The sequence below is a fragment of the Canis lupus genome, chromosome 13 (assembly GCF_048164855.1).
Source record: "Canis lupus baileyi chromosome 13, mCanLup2.hap1, whole genome shotgun sequence".
NCBI lineage: Eukaryota > Metazoa > Chordata > Mammalia > Carnivora > Canidae > Canis > Canis lupus.
The window spans coordinates 59,640,618-59,659,944 of record NC_132850.1 but is presented as its reverse complement, the minus strand read 5'-3'; the positions used below and the strand labels follow the sequence as shown (position 1 = coordinate 59,659,944).

Genomic DNA, 19,327 nt, shown 5'->3' with positions numbered 1-19,327 from the left:
TGTGGAGGGCAGTTAGCTTTCTTCATTTCATGACCACAGACAACTTGTTTAACCACATGTGGCTGCATTTTTAAGCTCATGTGAAGAGAGAATCCAAATAATCCATTACTTTCCTAATAAAGAAAATACTAAAGGTTAACCATGATGGTCTTCTTTCAATGTAAAGAATAGCCCGCTACCTAAATAATTTATTTCAAAAGTATGCACAGACATGAAACTTTTTGATGACTGTGTGATTGTATCCTGCTGTCATAGATTGCGTACCATCCTAAAGTAACATCCAGTCCTTGAATACTGTGCAAACAAGGTGAAAGACATCTTTAAAGAATGCCATATCTTGCAGTTTATTTGCTGGGCAGAGAGAAGAGCATTAGTACCAGAGCACAACAGAAATCTCTTTTTAGTCAGTCTTTCCTACGTTTCAATCACAGCTCATCAGGTGTTCAACAAACTTGATGGAATACTTGCCATGTAGAGACGTTTTTCTCCAAAGGCTTTTTTATTATTATTATCCATACTATATTAGCTAGGTAAGATACTTATTTATATAAAACATAGTAATAAATGATATATTCAACTACAGTTTCACCAGAATGTATCAGTCACTGAAAATTCTGATTACAGTATGTTTAAAACTGAATGCTGTTCTGGATAAGAGATCTTAAATCTGAGACCGAGAATGTCTGCAAGGAGGAGAGGATTTTGCTTTTCTATTAGGAGCACAGAGTGATAAAACAGAAGGATCTCCTGATATTGCAGAAATGATTCTTTCTCTTATTTCTCTGAGGAAGTTTTCCTTTAAAGAAAATCCCAGACCCCAGGAAAGCATAAATCTAAGAAAGACTGTCAGGCTCCATTCATTTCTCCACAAAATAAATGTGCTTTGAGTGATACTTAAACCCAAATGGTATCCCTACCATTTGGCAATTATGCTACATACCAGCTGTGGAAAGATTAAAGGGAATAATATAGTTCATATAGAAAATGTATAGTTTACTCATCACTCTTGTCCTCCAAGAAACACTCCTCCCTCTGCAAGAAATGCACAAGCAACAAAAATCTAAACACTAAGATCTTTACAAAAGTTTTTCTTTTTTTTTAACTGGGACTGCAAAAATGCTGCTTATTTATTTTTCATCTCCATAATGTGACAAGTGTAGCACTTTTCATCACCTAATACCAATCCCTGAAGCTGCTTAATGAAACATAACCACTGCCATTTATCATTATTTTCTAACAGTTCTCAATATTTCCAAATTCCTATCCAATGGAACTAAAATTAATGTATTCACAGAGGCTCTGATAACCTATCCACTACTAAAAAATATGACCAAAATAGAATTTGCAACAGTCACCGATTCTGTTATTTTATCAGGGTTTGTTTGGGTTCTTCTAAGAATAAATAAAATATTTGTTTATATTGAAGATGTTGTATAAACATTGTCCCTAAAGACAACCTATGATAATAGTCGTGCTTATGCAGTTTACGCTTAGTTTTTTAAAATTATTTTCTGTGTCATTTTCCGAATTAAAATATGACTGAAGCTTAAGAGAAATAAACTTCTTAAATTTCTAATTACTATTTGAGTCATTTAGAAGTGCTAATTTATCGAAGTTTTATCTCAGTAAAATCTAAATTGAAAGTTAGCATTACTTAAGAGGTAAAGAAATCAGGGCAATTTTGTCTCAATTGAGGAAAACCGATGGTCTTTGTATATTCATCTCCATCTGCCAGCTTGAAGACTTTCTTTTTTTAAAGATTCTTTTAAAATTTAAATGTAGTCTCCATGAAGGCTTTGTAGTGTCCTTTGACATAAAACATTGAAAGGTGGACATTGGCCAGGCCATGTGAGGATAGCTGCTGACAGTGGCGGTTCTAGATCCTCTATCTTAAAGGAAGAAACAAGTGTCGCCTGGAAATGTCCTTCCTAGTCTCATCTTTAAGAGGTGCTTCTCTCTGACTTAGGCTGGTTTTGTGTATTATTTACTATATTTATCCCATTAAGTGAGATTAATAATTAGAGGCAAGATTTAGGACAATAAGCTTTTTCTCCCATCAATTTGCTTAAAAATAACAGGTAAACTTTTCCCCAGATCCTCAGAGATTTATATCTAGAAGTTAAGCCTAGAAACAAACAAGATGAAGATAGGAAAGGGATTTTTATCGCAAGGCTAAAAATAAAATGTATAATTAGTGCTTTAAGATGATGCATCACTATTTCAATAATCAGTTAGCCAAGTCTAATCTTAGCCTGTCTAAGGCATTCTGCACTACATCTGTATGATATGGTAATCTAAATTTGAACAGATGTCCTGAATGTTATGTCAATATTTGAATTGCTATTATGGCTATGAATCAATATTACTTTGTAAACATCCTTATTTTAAGAGGCTTGAATCATGGCACAGTGGTTAAATACACAGACTCTGGAGTTTAATTGCCTGATTTTATAACCCAGCTCCAGTATTCACTGACTATATCTCTTTTGGAGCCTTGCTCAACACCCTATTGCCATAGTTTGCCCATCCATGGAAAAGAAGTAATATTCATCTCATAATATAGTTGCAGGGATTAAATGTGTTAGTATTCAGTTTGAGATCCCATAACATGATGAACATTCAATTATAATTGCTTATATTTATTTATGTGTGCAGTAGCTCTTGCTTCCACATTTCCTTTTTGGAGTCCGACAAAATACATTGCACTAAAATATCGACTTTGTGAATGAGATGAAGGTATAGGGGTAGGTAGCAAAGTCATCTGAGTCAAACATCTCTTTGATCCTACTATCAAAATGGCTCAGGTAAAAAAAAAAAAATTCTATGTAAATGAGGAAGGGACTAGGATTGGGGACAAGCAAAGGGAATATCAGGTTCATCTATGTTGTTTGAGCTTTTACAATAAAAAAGTATTCTAAAAAATATCTTCAAGTTGAATTACTAGTCTATATCCAAAATATCTGTAAATAGAATATCCATATTTTTTTTTATCTCTCCTAGCTCGTTCATCACTATGGTGATGTATTCTGTTTATATTAAAACGAGAATCTAAATCTAACCTTGTGGGGGGGGTCAGTTATATGTCATAAACTATGGTGAGTTCTTTACATATAATTTAGTCATTTCAAAAATTCATGAGTTAGGTTTTGATATCACTACATAAACTAAGAATGCTAATATAGCAAGAGCCAAACATTCACAGCTAGTATATATAGGAGCAGGTTCTTAACCTAGGCACCTTGTCATTTAGTAATTGAGAATAGCCATTTAATAATATGCGGTCTCAATACCCAACTGAATCCAGGGTTCATCTCTTGAGCTTTCATTTGAGTTTTATTATAATGACTTCACAGCCCATCATGATTGCCCTCAGGTGTCTGGTCTGTCTAAATCCCCCCAACCCCCCATCCCCGGCTGTGTGATTTCCACTTCTCTTTCCCTTTCACACAGTTTAGAAGTTCAATTTTTTCAACATGTTTTCTTTATTAATTTGGATTATTAAAACACAACACTTTTGCGTTTGGCACACAGGCTATGCTAAAAATTAGGCTCATGTTTTCTATACTTCCAAATGGGTCTCTTAACTGTATTACATGGTTGTGACTAAAATCAGGTTTTGTCAAAACTGAGTGTTCATCTGAATCACCCTAAAAACTTGTTAAAACACAGACTGTTGGGCCATACACCTAGAATTTCTGAATTGGTATATATTACGTGGTGCCAGGAATTTGCATTTGGGCTGTAATGGGAGTGACCACTGGTAGAGACTAATATATTACATTTTAAAAATGCTTTCAATCGCTTTGTTTCCATGAATTCTAAGTATTTTTTAAAAAATTATTATGAACATTATTTTTAATCCTTGACAAAATTCTAACTACTTATATTAATTAGGAATTGATAAAATTTTGATTCTAAGACTATTTTTTTCCTTCTCCATTTTTTTAGGTGTTTTTAGATTTTATGGACTAAGGAAAGCATTAGTGGTACAGGAAGCTATACTCGAGTTTGTTCATTACAAATGTCTAATGTCAATCACTATCATTTGGCAGCTTGTAAAGTAGCACAGACTCTTAGCCAAACTACCCGAAGGTCAAATTCCAGTTCTACCATTTCTTACATCTGTCACCCTGATTAAATTAACCTCTGTGAGCCACAGTTTCCTAATCTAAAAAAGGGAAATAATAGTAGCATCTATCCTATTTGGTAGTTTTAGTGTCATATAGATTAATATATGAAAGGAACTTAGACATATTTACAGTGAGGGATATAGGAGTTTTAACTTTTCTTTGATGGTGGTATTATGCTTTACATAATGTTAAATATTATGCTTGTAGAGTTTATTAACTGATAAGGTATGATAGACACAACTATCAAGGATCAAATGGAATTCAAATCTCAGCTTGACATGTTTTACATTACTTTTATATTTTTAATTCAACCATAATATTTCTGGAAATGTTATGATTGGAATATTTCCAATACAAAAGCCTTCAAAAAGACCATATTAATAAAGCAACAAATAGGCTTTGCTACTTATGAGAAAATGAATTTCTTATTCTTGAGAGTATTGCATTCATTAAAAAAACCTATTTCAAATTCTTTAATAAACACAGTACTTATAAAACAGCATACAGAATCCACCTTTTGTTTTAAAACTCATTTTTTCCTAATCCTGTTCTATGTACTTTATAATTAAAATATAATCACCAGAATGGATCAATTGTTTGGCCAAATATTTATTTCTAATTTTGTGGAAGACTTGTCATTTTAATGCAAGAATAGCTAATAGTGCTAGTGTGGTAAAGAGCAGCATTTTACCTGATTAAAACCAAATTAACATAATCAAACTATTCTAGGAAAGTTAAATGCTGTACTGCATATCATTAGGCAGTTCCCAGAATGTTATAGTGCCCCATTTATAATAATTTTATTATGTGTATGGACATTTAAACAATTTGAGTGAAACATAATGCTTACTATGCATCTTCAGTGTGCTTTTTGTACCATGACCCTGCTGAATAGGCAATATGAAATCTTTGCTAAAAGAAATAGAGTAGCCAATAAGCAGATAGCTCTCAAAAATTTAAAAGTATGTGAACTATGCTAAAAGTGATGTTAGTGATTTGATGAAAGGCAGAGCTGCATCACATTTTTCTGTTTGGACTTAACATAGAAAGGGTTGGTAGGCATTTAAAAGTTTTAAGCAGAAAAGACACCTGAAAATGTTAATTGATGGATTAACAGTAATTAGATTGAAGTTGGCGAGATTGAAAGTATAGAGGGTTACAAGTTACGCAGTTAATCAATTAGTGCTAGGATCAGATGAATGATAGAGTCCTGACTTCACTTACCTACTAGTATGGACGGAGAAATATAATAGAAATTAAGAAGGAAAGGTAGAAGAAAGCTAATGAAATTAAACATTTATCTCCTCACCTCCTTCAAGACTCCCATAAGATGAGTGTAAAATAATAATCCCATAAAAGAGTTGGGCCATTAATGAAAGGAACCTTAAATTAATTTCTCAAAGACACAGAAAAGAAAAAAAGGTATTTCTACAATAAATGTATATAATAAAATACTGAGGACAAGCACTAAAATTAAAAAAAATATGAGCATATAAATTCCAAATCAGTAACAGGAAAATGAGAAAATAAAAACAAAACAAATCAACAAAATTTGTTCAAAAAGAAAACATACAAAAGCCAAAAAATAGTGAGCACAATAAAAGTTACAGAAACAAATTTAAAGACACCGATTATCATAATTGTCTTAGTCCGTTCAGACTGCTGTAACAGAATACCACAGACTGAGTGGTTTATAAACAACAAAAAATTTTTTTTTACGGTTCTGGAGGCTGGAAAGTTCAAGATTATGGCACCGACAGATTCAGTGTTTGGGGATGGCTTCCTAGCTCACAAACAGCTGAGTTTTCACTATGTCCTCACAGGGCAGAAGGGGTTACGGAGTCGGGGTGCTCTCTTTTATAGCCACGCTGATTGTATTCGTGAGGGTTCCACTCTCATGACCTATGCATCTCCCAAAGGCTCGATTTCCTAATAACCATTACATTGGGCAATAGAATTTCAACATAGGAATTTTGAGGAGACACAAACATTCAGACCAGAACAATAATAAATATAAGTGGACTAATTTATCAATGAAAAGAAAGAGAATGCCAGATTTTAAAAATTCATTTATATGAGATTAGGATGAATAAAATACTGTCTTAAAGGTAGTTGGATAAGTTAGGGCAAAGTTAGTCTCCAAGGCTGCCAGATAAAATACAGTGAATACAGTGCAGGATTTGGGAATATGTATGTGAAAAATTTGTTCATTATTTACCTGAAATTCTAAATTAACTGGCTGTGCTAAATTTTTATGTCCTAAATCTGGCAATGCTAGGAATACTGAAATGCCCATTCACAGCATTCTTTTATCTATCATCTATCTATCTATCTATCTATCTATCTATCTATCTATCTATCTATCATCTATCATCATCTATCTATCTATCATCTATTATTATGCATTCATTCATTCAGAGAGCACATGAGCAGGGGGAGGGGCAAGGGAGGAGGGAGAGAGAGAACTCCAGGCAGACTCTGCTAAATGCAGAGCCCAGTGTGGCACTCAACCTCACCACCCTGAGACTGTGACCTGAGCCAAAACCGGGAGTCAGTTGGATGCTCAGCCAACTGCCACCCAGGGCCCCTCATTTACTGCAATCTTTAAGTTATTTCTATTCTTTCTCTTTTCAAAGTAGATGTTAAGATATTCAACAAATATTTAGCAAGCAAATAGGTGTCAGCACTGAGGAAGGCAGTGAAAATAAAAATATATATTTGTATACAAAATACGAATTGTGATTGATGTAGATTGATTGATGATGTAGATAGATGTCGTTTTTTTTTTTTTTTTTTTTAGATGTCGTTTTAGATATAGTTTCTTGAATAAGCTATTTTAGGTTTACCTGAGTATAGTAATAAAATAAAGGCAATGTATATAATGGGAGAATAGGGGGAAATAAGTGTAACAACATGTTGGTATTTAATTTACAACAATGTATTGTCCCCAAAATGTCCTGTTTTAAAAAATAAAAGGTAGGGGCACCTGGGTGGCTAGGTGGGTTAAGCTTCTGCCTTTGTCTCAGGTCGTAATCTCAGGGTCCCGGGATGGAGCCCTGTGGGCTCCCGCTCATCAAGAAGTCTGCTTGTCCCTTTGCCCCTTCCACTGCTCATTCTCTGTCTCTGTCTCTGTCTCTGTCTCTCAAAAAAATAAAATCTTAAAAAAAAAAAAAGGTAAAATGACAGAGAAAGTGAGCAAGAGAGAGACAATTACAGTGAATATGATTAATACAAAGTATTATAGAAGTTTAAAGGGAGAGACAAACTTAGGCCCCAGCTAAGGCCTGTATGTTTTTGAACCCTAGGGACTGGGGACATTGCCTAGGTTGCTCCTAGGCTGGATGAGACTCAGAATGCAATTCATTGATAAAAGCATATTTTTCTTCAGCTTTACAAATTTATCCCAGATTTACAATTATTGCAATAGACAGAAATCATAAAGCCCTGAATGCTCCAGGCATTTGTGTGTTGCATGAGCTCCTAGGCCCATTTATGTGTGAAGAAGCAGCTAGGAAATCAGGCCTAGATTTAGCACCTGAGCTAATGTCAAGTTTGCTTTTCCGCTTAGAGGGATATGGTTATAATCTACTTTATTTAAACTCTGAAGCAGTGTGTTCACTACCTTAGATGCATGTATGAATCATCTGAAGCGCTTTTTAAAAATATTGATGCCCCGGCCCTACCACAGATCAATTAAATCAGACTCTGAGAAAGAGGCCCAGGCATCACTTGTTTTAATGCTCCTCAGGTGGCTATAATACGAAACACACACTAAAAACTACTGCTTCTGAGAGTCCTATTTTCTCATTTAGTACACCTTAAAAGCAACTTCAAGCTGTGCCAACAATACTCTTTGGGTTCTGAATTACCTGTTTGTCTAGCTTTCCTGACCATCCCCACTAGGCAAATGGCAAATCGTTCTTATGTTCACAAGTTAATAAAATGCCAAATTTACCCTGACTACATTTAACAAAATGCTTTTGCCCAAAACAACCCCTTTTGACCAAGAGGTTACTTCAATAAAAGTAAAAAGTCTAGTCTACTCTTTTATGACAAAGGAGAAAAGTCAATGACGTTCCCGGGGTATATGTGATATACTAGCCTTCCTTCATTCTGACACTATCCCTTAAATTTATGTAAAATATTAATTTCTCCAGCGAATTACATTTATATGACAAATTAAAGGAGCTTTTAAAATTAAAACTTAAAAAAATGCTGCTTTTGAATTCAACATTGAGTATATCTGTATCTATGTGTTTTTTTTTCCCCCAAAATCTCTACACTTAAATTTCAAGAAAAGAGCCAATGAACAAAACCCCAGGAATAATGTTAATGAATTTTATGTTGATATCTATCTATGCTATATTGTTATTCTATGTACCAGGGGTCGCAAAGTGTGGCACACTGCCTGTTTTTGTACATAAAGTTTTATTAGGACACACCGATGACCATGTGTTCACAGGCTGCCTAGGTCTGCTTTTACCCTACAATAACAAAGTTGAGTAGTGGTGACAAAAATGCTGTGGACCAAAAAGCCTAAAATATTTACTCTCTGGCCCTTTACGGAAGTTTGTCCAAACCTGCTGTAGATTTTTTTTTTTTAATCTATTACGTAAGAGAACTTGAGGTAACTACTTCCCACAGATGAGTCTTTGACAATTCCTTGTGATAAAGGGAAACTGTGTTATTTGTGAAACAGGTCTATTCCTCAATCTGAAATAATCTTCCAGTTCCTCTCTTTTTTCTCTCTGTCACCCATCCTCTTTTCCCTTGTCTTGTTTGTTTTGTTGTTGTGTCGTGTTTGTGCTCCCTCCGACCCTGCCCTTCTGTGGTAGTTTCCTATCTTTCCTGGACTATTTAAAAAGCGTACTTCCTTGACTTTTAAAATGATTCCCATATCTCCAGAAATCAAGTGCTGAATTTTCTTTGCTTTCCCTTGAGATCGTTTACCGAGTCTGGGAAAGATCATTTAAGGATGATTTAAAGAGTCATTAAAATAAAATAAAAATTCGGATCATGCTTCACGTAGCTTTCTATTTTGTCTCTAAATCTGGCAGGATTCCAAAAAGATGGGTCTGTGCTAGGAACCTGGTCCTGAATCAAGTATTGGATACCAGCCAACCTGCTGGCATGGTTTAGCACATGTTGAATATTCGACTAACTTGTTATTTATGAGGGGCCTTGGGCAGATGTTATAATCAGGTGAAAGAAGCCCAAGAGCCAGGTACCTATATGGAGTAAACAATTGTGGAAATGCACTCACAGGTAGACATGTATTTGGCTTTTTCCACAAAAGAAGGGAGAGAAATCAATTGAATCTCTTCCAGTCAGAATTCATTTGCAAGTCCATAGACAAGAATTACTTTTCATTGGTATCGGTTATCTACAATTTACAGAGCACTAAAATATTTCAAAGGCAGCAAAAGCCTGAGGGCAGATAACCCTGCAAGTCATGTTATAAATATTGAATAATTTTCCATTGGAGACACCTAATAATTCCTTTGCTCATCCCCAACTTATTTACCAAACTGTAGTACTAGAAATCAGTATGTGGCCCGAGCAACACTGAAATAGTACAAAAGGAAAATCTTTAGACAGAAACTACAAAAGCCTCTGTCATTATTTTAATTATGGAGTCAAGAAGAAACCAATTTAATTGGAGAACAGATAATATTACTAAACCATTATATATTTTTGCATTGGTATCTATATGGACATGCATAAATATAGGTGTATGAATATTAGTGTATGTTCGCGTCAAAGAAAGGGTGTTTTTGTTTTCATTGTTTATAGCAAGTAACCAAATCAAGAAATTAAAAGAGTAAGCATTTTAAAGTTAATGTAAAGGCAGACATTGTGGTTTTTCTTTTTCCTTATAAACTAGAAAGTCAGGCATTGTTTTCAAAATGTATTTATTACATAATTCTGCAGCTCATTTGTAAAATGAATGTCTTTAAAAATAAGGAGTTTGTAAATTCATTTGCATCTGAAAACATACATGAGAAGGACAAGTACTTAAGTAATTCTCTTTTACTATTTATTCATAATGTGGAAATTAGAAATTTTACATTTCTGTCGACTTTAGAAATTGAACAGATTTTAATACATTTTTTCTTATGTAAACATATTCATAGCTCATATGCATTTAATTTGTCTTAAAATTAACTTGAGAAGAGTCAGTTTAATGAGAAAACAACTTTTCACCACACAAAGTTAGCTTGAACTTACCTTTGATAAGGTATTTCTTAGGCTTTTTCTAAACATTGGTCATACTCTATCAAAGGAATATATCTCTACAAGCTTTGCTATTACTCATATTAATATAGTCACAGATTTTGTTTTGTGTATACACACACACACACACATACATTCTTGCATGTGGTGAAAATAAAAATGTCAGCTGAATGTCATAGTAAGCTTTGCATTTCAGAGAAAGGCAACATCTCTTTTCCTCATATTTTTCCATTACCTTGCAGCAGTTAGGCAATTTTTCCCCCTTTCAAGAAGTAGATTTTAGCGCATAAAGTTGTGTGATGAAATTGCCTTCATTTCTTCTCCACCAAACTACTGAGTGCTTTAGCAGTTTCTTTTTTAAGAAGTCTGCGTCCTAATACTCCTTGAGAATGTATGGTCATGGTTTGACATTGTCATATCCACTTCACACCTCATAAGTGCCATCCTTTATTTTTTGTCTTTTCAAGGTTTTTTTAAATGCTAGTTAGTTAACATACAGTCCAATACTGGTTTCAAAAGTAGAATTTAGTGATTCTTCACTTGCATAATCACACCTGTAGTATCACAAGTGCCCTCCTTGATCAGCCGTATTTCAACTGCCATGCATTTGCCAAAGACTCATTAGTCCAATTTATCAAGCCCTTTTTCCTTCTGAACTATAGAGCTTCTGAATTATATTTCCTTTTCCCTCATTGAGACCTCTACCAGAATATCCCCAAATTACCTCATACTCCTATGATTTAAAAATTTATTACTTCCTCTGTATGTGTTTGCTGTCTTATAGGCCTAATTTCTACTGATGGCAAACACAATCTACACCTAATGTCCAAGCTTTCCAGGCTTTCTATTTACAATGCTTATATAGTTTGCCTTCTATTTTTTCTATTTCCTAAGTAATCTTTTGTCAACTTGATGATAAACTATTGTTAAAACATGATGTACATCCATGGGGCACCTGGGCAGTGCAGTCAGTTAAGTGTCCAACTCTTGGTTTCGGCTCAGGTCATGATCTCAGGGTCATGAGATCGAGCCCTGCATCAGGCTCCACGCTCAAGTGTGGAGTCTGCTCAAGACACTTTTGTACTTACTGTGATAAATAAGACGCAGAGTAGCTGAGATATTAAGAAGCAAGATGTCTGTGAAGTCTTGACTAAGTTATTCAGTGACCAGAAAAAAAAGATGTATGCTTATGTTCATAAGTAGGAACTTTTAACACCAAGCTGTCCAAAGGACCCAGGGCTCATAGATAAACTTCAGGAAGAAATTAACTCAAGCCCAAACTTCCACTACAGAAAATTTTAACATTAAACTTGAGGCTTGGGATCCCTGGGTGGTGCAGCGGTTTGGCGCCTGCCTTTGGCCCAGGGCGCGATCCTGGAGACCCGGAATCGAATCCCACGTCGGGCTCCCGGTGCATGGAGCCTGCTTCTCCCTCTGCCTGTGTCTCTGCCTCTCTCTCTCTCTTTGTGACTATCACAAATAAATAAAAATTAGAAAAAAATTTTTTAAACTTGAGGCTAAGGAAGAGTACTATAGTCCATAAGAGTACATTTCTGGATTTGTTCCAGACCAAACTACTATGCTCAATGGCTATTGAACTACATTTCCCATATGGAAGTACTACAGTTTTTCTCTGTGGCTTATCAAGCTTGCCTGATAATTGTATCACACTTGATTTACATTTTTTGAAGCTATGAGCATACAAAGTCATGATGTGTAGATAGGCTTGGTATGTCATTCATGTCATTACTAGATAGTGCCCCTAATGATTGATTATTGTGGAAATTAAAAATCCTACCAACCAAAGACCTCTCTGTCCCAATATAGAAGACAAAAAAAAATGATTTATCATTGACTATGCATATCAGATTTCATGCATGAAGGCAGTCTTCAGAAGACTTAAGTTCTTGACAGAATTTCACACGATTCTGTATAATAACAGAGGAAAAAACAATTAAAGCTGAGTTAATTTCTGAGTGATGGGCGTACAATCCTAGGGTTAGAAGTTTCTCAACCTTTCATGTAATGTCAAATGTCAAGCCTATTATTGGGCTTATTATGCTTTCATTGATATGGTAATTGTTCTTACTTCATAAGGTCATATAAAGATTAAATGAGTTATCTGTAAAATACTTAGAACAATGCCAACACACAATTGCTGTGTAAATATTGGATTAGAAATCATTATATGGCTATGGCTTCACAGATGAATAGTATATCTTTTGTAATTTAAATGCAAAAAACAAAACTTTCATTGACAACCACATATTTGACTGATGTGATAAAATTGTAGGGAAAGATTATTTAGGGCTCAAAAGTACTAAGAGACCTATTCTCAAAGGAGTTACATGAGTCTTAATTTTGACTATAATCAGTATAAGGATAGATTTACTTTCTTGTAATCTGGTTAATTTTTTTTGTTTGTTTGTTTTTGTTTTTTTTTTTTGTAATCTGGTTAATTTTAAATGATTTGGTCAAAGTCTTTAAAAATTAAGCAATTTTTACTTAGGCAATCTTAACTCTGAGAAGTGTGATATATATACAAGTAACATAAACGAAAATTAATAATCTTCATAAAATACAAGCTACCACAAGAGCTTTAAGACATAATATGTAAGGCAATATGTGCTCACATTTTAACAGTAATTGTAAGATTGTAAGAAGATGGAAGAACTTTGTACATATTCATGTGCAAAATATTTGTAGCTAGCTTTCCAGAAAAAAAAAATTAAGTAGGACAAACTCAATTCACAAAGTGTTTTAACACCATTAGCTTCCATGTATTGTATTGGAGGCATGCCTTTTCATATGAAGCCTACTATTATGTTTTCTTGGTTTTTACTATAAAGATAATGCTTTAAAAGACTATTAAATTCCCTAAACAATAAAGTAACACATTTGGCCAATTTTATGATAATTAATATTGTAAGTTGTATTTACTTTGGGTAAGATAAATGTCCATTTTTCATTTAGGTTTCCAAGCATTCTAGGTGATCAATTTCACCATTGTACTGTGCTGTTTTTATTTTGTTGTGTTTTCCGTCAGCATTCTCTGCATGACTGTGTTTATGAGGATGATGAAAGAGAGTGGTGATAGTAAGTAACAGCTGAGTTGAGCACTTGTTCCAAAGTGTGTCACCTTTGAAGGGTATAGTTGGAAAGAGCATAGTGTGCCTAATATGACCACTCACAGGCATTTTAATCAATGTTCTCTTAGGATTAAGAAAGCATAGTGACCTGGTTCCTAGAGCAGTTTTATTGAAATTCTAATATACAATCACATTTGCCAAACTAGAAATCCAAATCTTTTTTTTTTTAATGCTGCTTATAGAAATTTGTTGTCAATGACAGTGTAGCATGTAATTGACAGAAGTAATCATAAGTAAGAAAGTGTTTGGAAAATGGATATTTAACTTACAATACTTTCCTTTTATTTCCAGTAAGGGAAGTAATTGAGATTAAATAATTTGGGATTAATTCCCAAAACTAATTAGTAAGCATACTAATTGAATTAATTGTATTTTTAATCATTTCCCTTTAAGTATTCAACAACGCTTAAGGAAATATTAAATTAAGCTAAATCACATTGTGCGTGTGTAGAGAGCATGGGAAGGAAGGGTAAAAGAACCAAGGTCTCTAGTAAAATATAGTCACTTATTAACTTAAAAAAAAAACCGCCTGTAAAACAAGATGTCACCACACATGTATTAGATGGTGAAAATTCAGAACAATCCAAAAAATGTCAGCAGGATGTGTAACCATAGGAACTCTTATATATCGTTGATGGGAATACTAAATGGTACAGCCACTTTGGAGGACAGTTTAGTGGTTTCTTACAAAACAACATCATTTTACCATATGATCTAGCAATTATGCTTTTTGATATTTATCCAAAAGAGCTGAAAACTAAGGCCACATAAGTATCTGACCATGGTTGCTTTTAGCAGTTTTAGTCATAATTTCCAAAACTTAGAAGCATCCTTTGGTAGGTGAATGGATATATACACTGTGGTGCATCCAGGCAATGGCAATGGAATATTATTAAATGCTACTAGAAGTGAATTCTCAAGCCATGAAAAAACATGGAAAAATATTAAATGCTTATTATTAAGTGAAAGACCTTAGAAGGCTACATTCTGTTTGATTTCTAATGGACTTTTAGCATGTCCACTGATTGTTGGGGGATATTGATAGTGGGGGAGTCTGTGCATGAGGAGGGCAGAGAATATATGGAAAATCTTTACTTTCTCTCAACTTAGCTGTGAACCTAACACTGCTCTAAAACATAAGTGTGTTCTTTAAAAAAAATACCCTGCCTCACACCAAGAAACAGACTCTTAACTATAAAAAACAGACTGATGGTTACCAGAGGGAAGGTGGGTGGGGGGTTGGGTAAAATAGGCCATGAGCTTTCAGGAGGACACTTGTGATGACCATTGGGTATTGTAAGAAAGTGTTGAATGACTAGATTGTACACCTGAACTAATATTATACTGTATGTTAACTAACTGGAATTTAAATAAAAACTTAAAAATAAAATTCCCTGTCTCTAGGAGAAAATCATGATTCTTAAAATATCCTAAGTTGTGGGGGCACCTGGGTATTTCAGTAGGTTGGGTGACTGACTCTAGATTTAGGCTCAAAGGTATTGATCTCAGGATTGTGAGTTTGAGTCCGGCATCGGGCTCCATCCTGGGTATGGAACATATATATTTTTTTAAATGTATTAAGTTGTAAATGGTATGCGATGTGTGTTTGTATTAGTGAATTCTCAAAGTTAGATTTGTATCTGAGGCATAATAAATTTACATTAGTTTTGTATATAACTATTATATACTTTTTGGTATGAACATTTAAGTAGAGTAACACAAAAATATTTATACTCCTATTTTTTTCACATTTAAATAGATCTTCCAGTTAAAGATTAAAGTTTGTTTTAATTCTGTTCAGACAACTTTCAATAAAGATAATTTTACCTCCTTCATACACAGTTTAACAACTTACAAATTAATATGTTTTCCATGTTGAATTTGATTCATATATACATACTAAATCAACATACTAAAGTTTTGACATATTCCTTATGCTCTAAATGCAAAATATTTTTCTAAAAATATGTGAAAGAGGGCAGGCTGGGTGGCTCAGTGGTTTACGCCGCCTTCCTCCCAGGGCGTGATCCTGGGATCCGGGATCGAGTCCCCTGTCAGGCTCCTTGCATGGAGCCTGCTTCTCCCTCTGCCTCTCTCTCTCTCTCTCTCTCTCTCTCTCTCTGTCTCTCATAAATAAATCAATAAAATCTTTTTAAAAAATATGTGAAAGAATTTTATTAACAATTATTGAACAGTTTGAGGAAAAAAACACTTCCAATATATATTCTAATAAATGGATAGAATTAACACTAAATTAAAACATTTAATTTTTATTCTTTGAATATCTAAGATTTCAGCTTATATTAGAACAAAATCAATCAAATTCTAAATGTAAGTGTTAAAAAGATAAATAATATACTTAGATTTGAATATTTTTGTGTTGAAGGGAATAGGTCATTTTTATTGATGGATGGAAGAGATGGAGAAAATTATAATTTCAAAAAGATAAAAACAGCCTTTGAAAAAAACATAATACAAAGCATAATTGGTATAATCTATAAATTTTAGCAATTACCATGTACTGAAATGGATACTTGTACTATAGGATATATAAAATGTAATTATCTTTGGTTCCATAGAGACTTGGAGAGGCACTGCCAACTACACAGGTGCAGCCACTTGAATGTCAGAGATTCTGCATCTTTCCCAGCCCCCAAGGCCAGATGGATTTTAACTGCCCTTAGAACGACACTGAATCAAGAATCACACGGCCCCAGTGTCACTGCATTCATGGGAATGATGATGGTATAGACACCACCATATAGGCATCTCATTTGTCTTATTCTCAGTGTCTAGAATAGGAACAGCAGAGGAGATCTCTTACTTGTCTCCTAGAATAGGAGGTAAATCCAAGAAAATATTTCTTTCCCTTAGCTACACCAATGTAACACTCTCTGTTGGTTAAGTTTTGAGAAAGGAATCTTATCAAAGCAGATAAATAAACAAACAAAAATGTCTTACCCCCCTGCCTGTGCTATTCATGGAAGAGTCTGGGATTTTCAAATATCTATTAATTGATGTTTATTTCTAAATATCTATTCTTCTTCATTAATAATGGTGGTTCTTTTTATTTCACTGAAAAGTCAGTAAATATTTAGTGTTTCCAAATACTGTTTTTGCTCCTTAACCCACTGTAAAAAAGAAGTCTACTCCATTTAGAAGATATTTGCAAATGACATGTTTGATTAAGGTTAGTATTCAAAATGTATAAAGAATTTATACAAGTCGACACCTAAGAAACAATCCAATTAAAAGTGGACAGAAGCATGGATAGATATTTCTCCAAAGAAGACATATAAATGGCCAATAAACACATGAAAAGATGTTTAGCGTCATTCCTCATCAGGGAAACACAAATCAAAGCAACACCGAGATATCACCTCATACCTGTCAGAATGCCTAAAATGAAAATGCAAGAAACAAGTGTTGGGAGGATATGGAGAAAAAGGAATCTTTATGCACTGGTGGGAATGCAAACTGAGGCAGCCACTCATGAAAAATAGTTTGGAGGTTCCTCAAAAAGTTAAAATAGAGCTACTCTCTGATCCAGTTATCATACTACTGGGTACTTACCCAAAAAAAAGTACAAAACCAAAAATTCAAAAAGAAACATGCACCTCTATGTTTATATGTTTATAGTACTGTCATTTATAGTAGCCAAATTACAGAAGGAGCCCAAGTGTCCATCAATAGATGAATGGATAAAGAAGGCGTGGTATATATATATATATATATATATATATATATATATATACACACAATTGACTATTATTCAGCCATAAAAAAGAATGAAATCTTGCCATTTTCAAAGACATGGATATAGCTAGGGAATATGAGGCTAAGAGAAATAAGTCAGAGAAAGGCAAACACCATATGATTTCATTCAAATGTGTGACTTAAGAAACAAAACAAGTGAACAATAGAAAGAGTGAAAAAGGGAAACTAAGAAACAAACTCTTACCTATAGAGACCAAACCTATGGTTTACAGAGGGGAGGTGGGTGGGAAGATGGGGGAATAGGTGATGGAGATTAAGGAGTGCACTTGTCCTGATGAGCACTAGGTCATTTGTGGAAGTGTTGAATCACTATATTGTACACTTGAAAGTAATATAATAATGTATGCTAACTATATTGTAATTAAAATAACATAAAATAGAGAAAATATCGATTCCAATGGGAAGGAGGTATATAATAAAAAAGGAGATCCTAGGGGCACCTGGGTGGCTCTGTCAGTTAAGTATCCGACTCTTGATTTTGGCTCAAGTCATGATCTCAGGGTCGTGGGATCCAGCCGCACACTTGGTTCCACGCTCAGTGGGGAGTGTTCTTGGGATTCTCTCTCTCTCTCTATCTCAAATAAATAAATCTTAAATAAAAGGAGATTCTAGATTTAAAGAATGTTACTCCATTTATTTACTAAAATTTTTCTTTAAGGTATCCAATTACCTACAGTTTAAGGACTTCAACGGGCATGTTTCATTGTTTATCTTACTTTTATTCTGCAACATTTCACATTTCCTCATACTCTCTTCTTTGAAAGTTTTTTTCCCCCTTAGTAGTACTTTCTTATTTTCTGCAACTTCTCAGGCAGTCCTTTTCTTTTTCCATTATGAGGTTTTTTTTTTTCCCTCTATTTGCCTAGAGTTTATTATTATGTTTATTTTGCCCTTTTCAAATAATCCATGGACAAATTTGCTGAATTCCATATATATGTTGATTTTAAAACTCAGTTCTGAAGATGAGAGAAGTAGTGAAGAAAGGACAAAAGGGATATTGCTTGTACGTAAAAATCATTGTGCTCCCTTTTCGCCCTGTAGCTTTGAACAAGTTGCTTAATTTCCCTATGCCTCAATTTCTCATCTATAAAATGATGACATTATATTGTCTTTCTTTTGGGACTGTTGTGAGGGTGAACTGATTTAATATGTATAAAGTTCCTGACACATAGGAAACCTGCATTACATGTGATTTATTGTTAATAGCAGATGTTCCTATTTATTACTAAAAAAAAAACCTATGACAGAAATTTTATTAAATCTATAAATTCCACAAAATTTTGCATACGTGTATAACTACTTCTTGTCCATTTTCATAGACTATAAATGCCTTAACTGGAATGCTTTTATTTTTATTTTCTTTGGATTGCAGGCAACCACTTGAACTTTCACGGAAATTTACAAGTTGAAAAATGAAAGTATTAATAGAGATCATTGTGTTGATGACAATACTCAACTAGATCAAAATTAGAGTGTAACAACTCAAACTGTATCCTCTTCACTCAAGTGTCAAATATTAGTTAACAGGTTCTCAGCGTTTAAACCCTAGTTACTATGGCCTCTCACCAGCATTCTGATCTTCACATTCTGTAGCCCCAGGTCAGCATCTCCAAACCGCACCCTACTCGTTACAGTCAGATGAAAGGAAACACAGACCCAAAGTCAAATACAGAAATCCCAAGTAGGGCTATTGGAATAGTCTGTGATCCTTTTTCACATGCTTCTCTCGAACATTCTCTCACTTCCTGATGCATACACATGTTCACACACACAATCACGGGCACATCATGTCGGAAGGCTCCTTTTGTGCCACTTCCATGGACACTAAAATCACTACCTATCCCTCTAGATTTGATTACTTCTCTTTTTTTTGGTCAGCGATTTCTTTGCTATCCTAAGAACATTTTTAGTATTATTTTTTACCGAGAACAGAATAACGCAAAATTCACTTAATCTGCAGCACAAAGTTTACGTTTTGTTGTAAAAAAGAAGCTCTTGACAGGATTGCTAAACACTAAAATTGCTGAACAACAGTAG

At 34.2% G+C, this 19,327-nt stretch overlaps 1 protein-coding gene across 4 annotated transcripts in view; it reads left to right on the top strand.

Annotated features, from left to right (window-relative positions):
* FSTL5 (follistatin like 5) overlaps positions 1 to 19,327 on the top strand; it is a 683,263-nt gene that overhangs the window by 346,842 nt on the left and 317,094 nt on the right. The window lies entirely within an intron of this gene.